Here is a 10,244-nt window from a genome sequence, read left to right as displayed (position 1 = left end):
TAAATAAATAAATAATAATAATAATATCTTGAGAGCCTACCATATGCTAGGGCTATGCTAAATGCCTACCGAACAGGACAGCGACCTCTACCGTCATGGAGAAGACAGATGATAAATAAGTGATCACAGATCATTTCAATTTGTGGAAAGTGTGATGATGCAACAGATATAAAAACGATAGAGATTTGATTTGCATTTCTCTAATAATTAGCGATGTTGAGCATTTTACATGTGCCTGTTGGCCATCTGTGTATCTTCTTTGGGGAAATGTCTATTTAGGTCTTTTGCCCATTTCTCGATTGGGTTTTTTGTTGTTGAGTTGTATGAGCTGTTTGTAAATTTTGGATCATTTATATGTGGATCTAAAATATGACACAAATGGGGACTTCCCTGATTGACCAGTCGTAAAGAATCCGCCTTCCAACACAGGGGACTTGGGTTCCATCCCTGGTCGGGAAACTAAGATCCCACGTGCCGTGGAGCAACTAAGCCCTCACGCCACAACTACTGAGCCCGAGCACCTCAACTAGAGAGCCCACGTGCCGCAGACTACAGAGCCCACGCGTTCTGGAGCCCATAACCAGAGAAAGAAAACCCGCACGCCACAACTAGAGAGAAGCCTGTGGTGCCGCAACGAAGATCCCGTGTGCCACAACTAAGACTGATGCAGCCAAAAATAATAAATAAATAAAATAAATAAATATTAAAAAAATATGACACAAACGAACTGAGCTACAAAACAGAAACAGACTCACAGACATAGAGAACAGACTTATGGTTGCCAAAGCGGAGGGGGTTGGGGCAGGGATGGATTGGGAGTTTGGGGTTAGCAGATGCAAACTACTATATATAGAATGGATAAACAACAAGGTCCTACTGTATAGCACAGGGAACTGTATTCAATGTCCTGTGATAAACAATAATGGAAAATAATATGAAAAAGAATGTATATATGTGTATAACTGAATCGCTTTGGTGTACAGCAGAAATTAACAGAACCTCGTAAAACAGCTATACTTCAACAAAATAAAATTCTTTCAAATGATGGAGAGCAACTTGGGGGGGTGGATTACGGGGATAACAGCAAGATTGGGGAAGGCCTCTCTGAAGTAGTGATGTTTGAGCTGAGACGTCACTGGGAAGCAGAAGAAAGTTCCTTCAAGAACCCAGGGGACAATGATTTCAGGCTGAGGGAACAGCAAGTACAAAGGCCCTGAGGCTCGGGTCAGACCCTGCAGGGCCCTAGATTCGAAGGTATGGGGATTGGATGTTATCCTAAATATGAAAGAGGCCACTGGAAGGTTTTGAGCAGGTGAGTGACATGATCTACATATTTAAAATATCACTCTAACTTTATATGTAGAGAGGAAATAATGAAAAAGAGAGGCCATCTAAGAGGCAAGAGATGATCTGCATACCCCCAGCCTGACACGAAATAGAGACCCAGGAACCCCACCTGGATGAATTACAGCTCAGCGGAGCATTGGGATCAGGTAGGGTGGCAGATCAGGAAGGACATCGCTGGTTGTTTCTTTAGGGAATGAAGTTGTTTCCATCTCTGAGTTTACACCGCTGCAGAATAGGCCTTTTGTCTTTTTATGTTGATTTACTCCAAGTTAAAGGTAAGGAGAGAAGACACACATTGTATGAAACAAGAGGTCACCTTGAAATCGGCTCCATCAGGCAGTCGGAAACAGGGGCTTATGCCATGGCAGCAGGCTAAGATGCTCAGGCCCGCTATTCAGCCCTCCCTCATGGCCACCTCTCCATTTTCCTAGGACCGGGATTAGGCCACTTTAGATGATGTCCAAAGCAGACAACGTGCTTTGAGATAAGGGGGAGTTGATTTATCCTAAAGAAAACCCACCCAAAAAGCTCTGTCTCTTCCTCTTCCTGTTGTGATAAAAACAAAATTCAGCTGAGTATGAGACAGGCCGGGACCTGGGTGTCAGGAGCAAAAGCAGGGTACTACCCATGCTCCCTGCACACAGCACCACCAAGGGGGTGGGCAGGCCACCTAAGCCGCCCCTCTGACCCCACCCATGTATCCACCTCTACGCTCACCCCATTTAAGGGATCAGCTCCACCGCTCCGGGGAGTGAGCAAGGGAACCTGTTACTTATTTTCACTCCCTTGTTCCCTCGTGCTGCAGCACGAGTCCCAATAAAGCCTTCCCTGAATTTCGCATCTAGCCTCTTATCAATTTCTTCCCCACCCCCCACCCCCGGACCAGGAATCGAACCCACGCCCCCTGCAGTGGAAGCATGGAGTCTTAACCACTGCACCAGCAGGGAAGTCCCAGCCTCTTATCAATTTCTATTGATTAAGGAGTCCAAGAACCTTGGTCGGTAACAAGTCCATTTTAAAGATCTTACTGGCTTTATTCAGTGATTCATGAATTGGGCAGCATCCCATCTAGCAGATAGAAAGGAGCTCTAAAGAGTTGTACAAAAGGGCAGGCTTTTAGAGGCAGGAGGAGGTGGGACAAGGAAGTTGTTCTATCAAAGAGCTGATTGTTTCAGGCCAGGTCATCTTCCTTTGCGGCACAGTATGGGTCTATGAGGCCAGTTACCTCCCTAGTTCTGACCAGGTAATTCTAAAGTGACTGGTTAAGATTACTTTCCTGAAAGCAGCTGAAATTGCAGTTAGGTTAGGTATTAAGTCTGGATTTGGTGAACGTGGCCTTAGCATAAGTGACTCCATCTTGGGCCTGTTGTTTCTTTTTTTTTTTTAAATAAATTAATTTATTTTTCGCTGCGTTGGGTCTTCATTGCTGCACGCAGGCTTTCACTAGTTGCGGTGAGCGGTGGCTACTCTTCGTTGCAGTGCGCGGACTTTTCATTGCGGTGGCTTCTCTCATTGCAGAGCACGGGTTCTAGGCACACGGGCTCCTGTAGTTGTGGCACGCAGGCTCAGTAGTTGTGGCTCGCTGGCTCTAGAGCGCAGGCTCAGTAGTTGTGGCTCACAGGCTTCGTTGCTCCGCGGCATGTGGGATCTTCCTGGGTGAGGGCTCGAACCCATGTCCCCTGCATTGGCAGGCAGATTCTTAACCACTGCGCCACCAGGGAAGTCCCTGTTGTTTCTTTTTTTAACACTGTCCTCTGCTTTGTAGACCTGCTGGGGAATCTGTGCTCCTTGTTTGACAAATGAGGAACTCGAGTCCCAGAAGGTAAAAAGACATGTCACGTGGCAAGGTAACAAGAGACAGGACTAGAACCCAGGCCTCTTGAGACCCAGACCAGTGCTTTTACTGACAGAAACATCGCTTTACACAACAAGCAATTTCCCCTCCACAGTCACACTCGGAATTCCTCTGCCACACAGATTTTTCTGTAAAAACAAAGAGAGAAGGAGTTACTTTGCTTCCCTTAGGCTCACACTCTGATTTCATGTAGGAGAGTGGAATGGGAATTAAAAGTGCTGGGAAAAGGTGAACGACTCAATCGTAAAATTCAGGGAAGCAGAGCGAAGAGGCCTGGAAAAGGGGACCCAGATGGAAACAATTGGGAGGACTATAAAACTGTGTATAATACCAGGTCTAAAGTTACCCAAGTTTTGGTAAAATGTGTTACAGGAACGCAAAAAAAATTAGGCCTAAGATTTCTGGGACTCTGGGGCTGCTCTAAAGGGAAACCGATTTAAACCACCAAGCTGCTATTATAACAGCAAACTCTGCTCTTTTTAGCCAGGAAAAAGTTCTTCTGTGTGTTCTTGGATAATCAGACATGGGCTCCTTTTCAAACTTCCTCTGGTGCCAGTGCCCACCTCGGTGACAGGATTCACGTCAGACCAGCAGGGTAAGCACAGGTGGATTCCAGCGGAGAGGACTGTCTGCTTTTGACTATTCCTACCAAGTCTGGGGTAGTTTGGACATTTACGTTCTGGTCGTGGAAATAATAGAGGTCCATTCTAGTAACTGAACCACGTCATATCCTGTACTTGCAGAACAATGAGAAAGGTTAAAGAGGAAATCCAAATAAACATTCAAAGTAAGGGGCAAAGCAGGCCTGAAACAATACACTGGCCCCAGAAGGAGAGGTCAAAGTGACTGAGCCCATCTCCCTCTGAAAGGTTTTTTTTTTTTTAATTTCAATTTTTTTTATTGAAGTACAGTTGATTTACAATGTTGTATTAGTTTCAGGTGTACAACAAAGTGACTCATTTATACATATCATATTCCTTTTCAGATTCTTTTCCATTATAGGTTATTACAAGATACTGAATATGGTTCCCTGTGCTATACAGTAGGTCCTTGTTTATCTATTTTATATATAGTAGTGTGTATCTGTTAATCCCAAAGTCTTGGTTTATCCCTCTCCCTCCGAAAGGTTTTCATAGGCCTTCATGTGCCCCTTCCTCCAAACACACAAAAATATCTAGTAAAAATTACAGTTTATGACTGCCTTAATATAAAGATAAATATATTAATATATATTAAAATATGTTCTTGGACTTAAAAGTTTATCTTTTTCTTTTGATTTTTTTAAAAGAAATTAAACCTTGGGGCTTCCCTGGTGACTCAGTGGTTAGGAACTCGCCTGCCAATGCAGGGGACACGGGTTCGAGCCCTGGTCCGGGAGGATCCCACATGCCGCGGAGCAGCTAAGCCTGCAAGCCACAACTGCTGAAGCCTGCGCGCCTAGAGTACGTGCTCCACAACAGGAGAGGCCACCGCAATGAGAAGCCCGTGCACTGCAACAAAGACCCAATGCAGCCAAAAATAAATAATAAATTAAAAAAAAAAAGAAATTAAACATTAATGTGGGCCTGTGAAAGTGTGGTGGTCTCCCAGGCACTGTGGCTCCCGGCCCTAGTGGTTGAGGGAAGGGCATAAGGACCACAGGGAAGCCTTCAACAAACCAGTGACACAGGCTGCTGTGGGGTGAGAGCGTGTGAGGATAGAGGTGGCTCCTGGACCAAAAGTAACATGAGCCCAAAATTACGACAAGAGTTCTGTGGAACTGATTCAGATAAGAATAAATTCGTAATCAGTTTCTGCTCAAGATCTTCCCAGAAGCTGCATACCCTGTAGTCTGTTTTGGAGAGACCTCCCTCTAACAAAGTATCCTATGCTCATCATGAAGGAAGCAATGCAAAATTTAATCCATCAAAAAATTATCTTTAACTTATGAATTCTTTTTTATTCCCTTCGGCTGCCCCGCACAGCCTCTTAGTCCCCCGACCAGGGATAGAACCTGTGCCCCCTGCAGTGGAAACACGGAGTCCTAACCACTGGACCACCAGGGAATTCCCCATAATTTATGAATTCTAATCTGTTATGAGTAGGTATGTCCAAGGGGAGAAAGGAGGTAGATGATGTAATAATGAGGGCAGAGAGAGAAGAGGACAGTCTCCAAGGAATCTAGAAAAAGAGAGATGATGTACAAAATACTTCATTATCGAACCAATTTGTGACTAGGGAAAAAAAGATAACTAGCTCTGGTTACTTGTTGATTTCTTTCCTTTTTTTTTTTTTGCCTTTAGTTTGGAAAGTTTTTTAAAATACAGAAAATCTGTATGTTTCTTTTTTTATTCAACAAACATTCTCAAACACTACGGCAGGCCACGGACCACACATTAGGAAGCAGAAGTAAGCATGGAATTTATGCTCCAGTTGTAGGAGGGGCAGCCTATGTTTTAAATAACAATAAATAAATAAATCCTCACAATCAAGTGGGACACAAAAAAGTAAACACAAGTGAGATGCATGGTAAAAAGGAAAAAAGCAAGATGCTAGAGCAACGTATGATGGGATGACCCGGCCTTTCTCTGCACATCGGGGACATTTTCCTTGTGGAAGGGACTTTTAAACTGAGACCTGGAAGATGAGCGCCACTCACTGGCTGTGTAGGGAGCGATTTACAGACGGAAAGAACATTCCCAGTTAAGCCTTGCAGTGGGGAAAATCAAATGAAGCTTTTAAAGATTATAAAATGGTGATTTATGATGAAGCTGGACATACAGTTAGGGACCTGAATATTTAGGACCTTATAGGTCATGTAAATGACCTGGGGATTTGGGACTTTATTCCAAGGTCAGTGGGAAACTTTTGAAGAGATTTCATCAGAGATGCATTTGAAAAGGACACTCGGCTACAGTGAAGAATGGATTGGGTCAGGGAGAGGGATGCAGGCAGATCAGTTAGCAGTTGTTTAAGCAAAAGATGGTGACATTTTTAAATTAATTAATTAATTATATTTATTTTTGGCTACTTTGGGTCTTTGTTGCTGCAAGTGGGCTTTCTTTAGTTGCAGTGAGCGGGGACTATTGTTCATTGTGGTGCGCAGGCTTCTCATTGCAGTGGCTTCTCTTGTTGTGGAGCACAGGCTCCAGGCGCGCGGGCTTCAGTAGTTGTGGCATGAGGGCTCAGTAGTTGTGGCTCACAGGATCTACAGCAAGCCTGCCTTGGCAGGCAGATTCTTAACCACTGCGCCACCAGGGAAGTCCGATGATGGCATTTTGGACCAGATAGGGGCAGTGGGGTTGGGGAGAACTGGACAAAGTTCAAGGGTGTGTAGAGGTTAGATAAATTCTCATGACTGATTTAACATGGAGGATGCAGGTCAGGGATGTGTCCGTGATTTCTAGGTTTCTGGCTTGAGCAAGTAGAGACTTGGTGGAACCTTTACAAAGCTAGAAAACACCAGAAGAGGGGCAATTATGTGGGAGGATAGGGAAACAAGGTCATGTTCAGAAGGTAATGGTTACTGTAGAAACAAAGACTTGCACCCAAGCAGATTGGCTTGAGATCCCACACTCTTACCACCATAGTGTATTGTCACTGTGTTTTCCCTAGTGTGACAAAGGGAGTTGGAAATATAAGTAATGTGCCCTTAAATTTTTCAGTTAGCTTAAGCCAAATTATTGTGTCCTGTGTAGTTACACACCCCAAAGGGTGTCTCTTCTGTGGATAGCTTTGAGTCTCAACTTGGCCTTGTCTTCCAACGAACATTAAGACACGAGCATCTGGATTTCTCCTCCACACTTGTTTCTCTCTGCATCTCTTCGTCTCACCTCTTCCTTTCCTCCAGCCTCCACATCAGCAAGTCCTGTAGACTCAGCTGCCTAAATTTATCTTGAGTCCCTCTAGGTCTCCTCCCTTTCCATCACTACCACCTAGTCCAAAATGAGCTTCACTATTGTCTGATTTGCTAGCAGACTATAAGCACTCCATTCCCGGCGCCTTGCACAAAGCAGGCATTCAGCAAATTTTTGTTCAATGAATATGAGAATGGTTTGTAAATTAGTCTCCTGTGAACGTGCTTGGCACGAATAAATCCCCAGAGCCTATTTATTTGCTAACTATCTGAAGAGGGAATTTCTGAATCTCGGGAAGAAAATGGAGACACTGACCTTGGAGTGTGGTCATTTAACGAGGCAGGCTGCAGCCACTCCCATGGTAGGCATCACCCCGTAGGCAGGGGCCAGAAGCAGCTCAGCATGGCAGTAAAGCCACTTCTCTACCAAACTTGTCACTTGGGCCCTGGAACAGTGGTCAGAAACCCTTGTCTACTACCATCCTTGGATTTTTAGGATGAAAGATTTTTATGTCCAGTACCTGAAAAAACCTGATGTCTCAGACTGAGAATTACAATGAAGAAATCAAAGATACTCTGAGATGTAAATAAAATATGTAAGGAATGGGTTTAACCTGAATTCAACAACAAGCAGGAAACTCAAATGTTATTTTATAATCCTTACAAACCACAGAGGCTAGAGTTTCAAGGCCACTTCATACTACGGGGTAGCTAATAAAGGGAAGGCAGCTTGGACTCATTTCCTGATTTCCTGGTTGTTTCGTATTCCTTTCATATGAGTCTTATTTTAAATGAGGACACAATTGTTTAGAAAACAACTTGCTAGAAATGGAGGTATTTAAGAAATTCCTTGGCAATCCAGATACCATTGCCGCAATAAAATAGTAAGTATAATACACAGCAGCTTCCAGCCACACTTTCAAATGGAAGCATAGGAATTTAAGTAGAAGTTTAATGTCTAAGTGTTTGAAGTAAACAGATAAAATAAAACATTAACTGCTATCCTGGACAATTTCTCATGCTTGGTGATAGCCCAAAATCTTTTGGACAATTTTCCAATGATGTGCAAAGTTCTCCCCATACAAGTCCTTCTCCTTAAGTAGAAACCAGAAATTCACTCTCCCACTCTCCCTTGCACCCAGGGCTCAGACACATGACTTGCTCTCTACCAAGCAGACACACCCCTCCAGAGCTTAGTTCAGAAAAGGGCAACGCGAGGAAGTGGACACTGGCATTGGCACAGGTGTCCAGCTTAAGTGGGCAGCAGTGGCAAAGGTTCTGGTGTCCAGAGCGTTTGTGGGACATGCAGTCTGAGGTATCCTAGCTTAGTGACAGTGGCAGTGGAGTTTCTGCTGGAGCAGTGATCTCCAGCTTGGGGCATTGTTTCTGGCTGCATTGCCCCCAAACCTGACTTTCACCTTCTTGGAGATTCTTCCTCGTTATGCTTTAATGCATTAGCAAGTAATATATAACGTCTAAACATAAATTAATAAATTCCTTTTCTGCTTAACTAGTTGGAGGAGCTTCTGCTCTTTGAATCTAAGAACCCTAACTAGCCAACCTTCTGAAGGAAAAGAACTATGCTTCCCCGACGATACATCATTAAAACACATTCACCACACTGTCCCTCTGTAAGTGGCCCTTCATGCTTCCTGGCAAGCTTAGTGCATTTCCTCAGCGCATCCTCTCCTAAATGACCTGTCAACCATCCCGTGTTCCTCTCCCATTGTCACTCTCATCCCATGACCTCACTTCCTATTTCAAGGGAAAATGAAGAAAATCTCAACTTTTCCACTACAAGTTCCCACACCCATCTAATCACCTGCCCACCTTCCCTCTCATTCAGAGGATGTGCTTTTTTTTTTTTTTTGGCATGCGGGATCTTAGTGTCTTAGTTCCCCAACCAGGTATCAGAACCCAGGCACCCTGCAGAGGAAGCTCGGAGTCTTAACCGCTGGACCGCCAGGGAAGTCCCGGGTGTGCTTTCAATGCTCCTACCAAACGAAGGCCACGCCTCCACCCGTGCTCTGGGGCTGAATCCCACCCCCGCTTACTCCTTCCAGGACGTTCCTCTCAAGTCTCCCTTTTCCCTCCCGGACTATCAGCTCTTCCCTCTCCACTGGATCATCCCCATAGCATACACACGTGCTATTATTTCTCCTCATCTTGAAAAGCATTTCTCATGACCCCACATCCCCCTCCAACTAAGGCCCACTTCTCTGTTCCTCTTGACAGCAAAACTCTTCAAGAGAGAGGTCCACCTGTGCTGCCTCCAATTCTTGTCCCTCAAAACCACTTTCGCCTCTGTTTTCCCACTTGGCAGGTCAGGAGTGACCTCCATGCTGCTAAGCCCAATGGCCAATTCTCATCCTTCATTTGACTTGACCCTTCAGCAGCATTTGGCGCTGTCCTCCGTGAAAAACCCTTTCCACTTGGCTTCCAAGATACCAGAGACACCTGATTTGTCTCCTGCTTTGCCGGCTACTCCTTCTCAGTCTTCCCAGTTAGCCCCCTTCATCTCCACTGGCTCCTCACTCAACGGTAGAGGACCAGCTGGGGCTCAAACCTAGTCTCCGTATTCTGTAGTTCCACTTATTCCCATAGTGGTCACATCCACTCTCATGGCTTGAAATGCCTCCTGTTTGCTAAGAATCCTCAAGTTTATAGCTCCCCCTACCTCCTTCCTTGAACTGCAGACTCATATATTCAACTGTCTCATCATCTTTCCTCCTGGATACATCAGGTAGCTCAAACTTGACGTGCCTAAAACTGAACTCCTGATTCCATGACTCGCATCTCCCTGTCCTCTCCATGGTAGGTAATAGCAGCATCACCCTTCTAAATGGCTCAGGCCCAAACTCCTCTCTCTCTCCCCGCTCCCACATCCAATCCGTCAACAAGTCCTGTTGGTCCACCTTCATCATATATCTGGAATCTGACTACTTTTCTCCACTCCCAGCCACCAACAGCTCTCACCTGGATTACTGTAATAGCCTCCTAACTAGTCTGCTTGCCTCCTAACTAGTCCACTTGCCTCCTATCTAGTCTGCTAACCAACCTCCTAACTAGTTCGCTTGCCACTACTCACACTCCCTCAACTGCAAATTCTCAACATAGCAGCAAAGGCATCTTTTTAAAACGTAAGTCTGATCAGATCACTACTCTGCTCAAAACTTTCCAAAGATTTCCCATCTCAGAGTCAAAGTC

This window comes from Delphinapterus leucas, chromosome 11 (assembly GCF_059928025.1).
Source record: "Delphinapterus leucas isolate spDelLeu-1000000601 "Yukka" chromosome 11, BTC_Dleu_Yukka2, whole genome shotgun sequence".
In the NCBI taxonomy this organism is placed as follows: Eukaryota; Metazoa; Chordata; class Mammalia; order Artiodactyla; family Monodontidae; genus Delphinapterus; species Delphinapterus leucas.
This window is presented reverse-complemented; position numbering follows the sequence as displayed.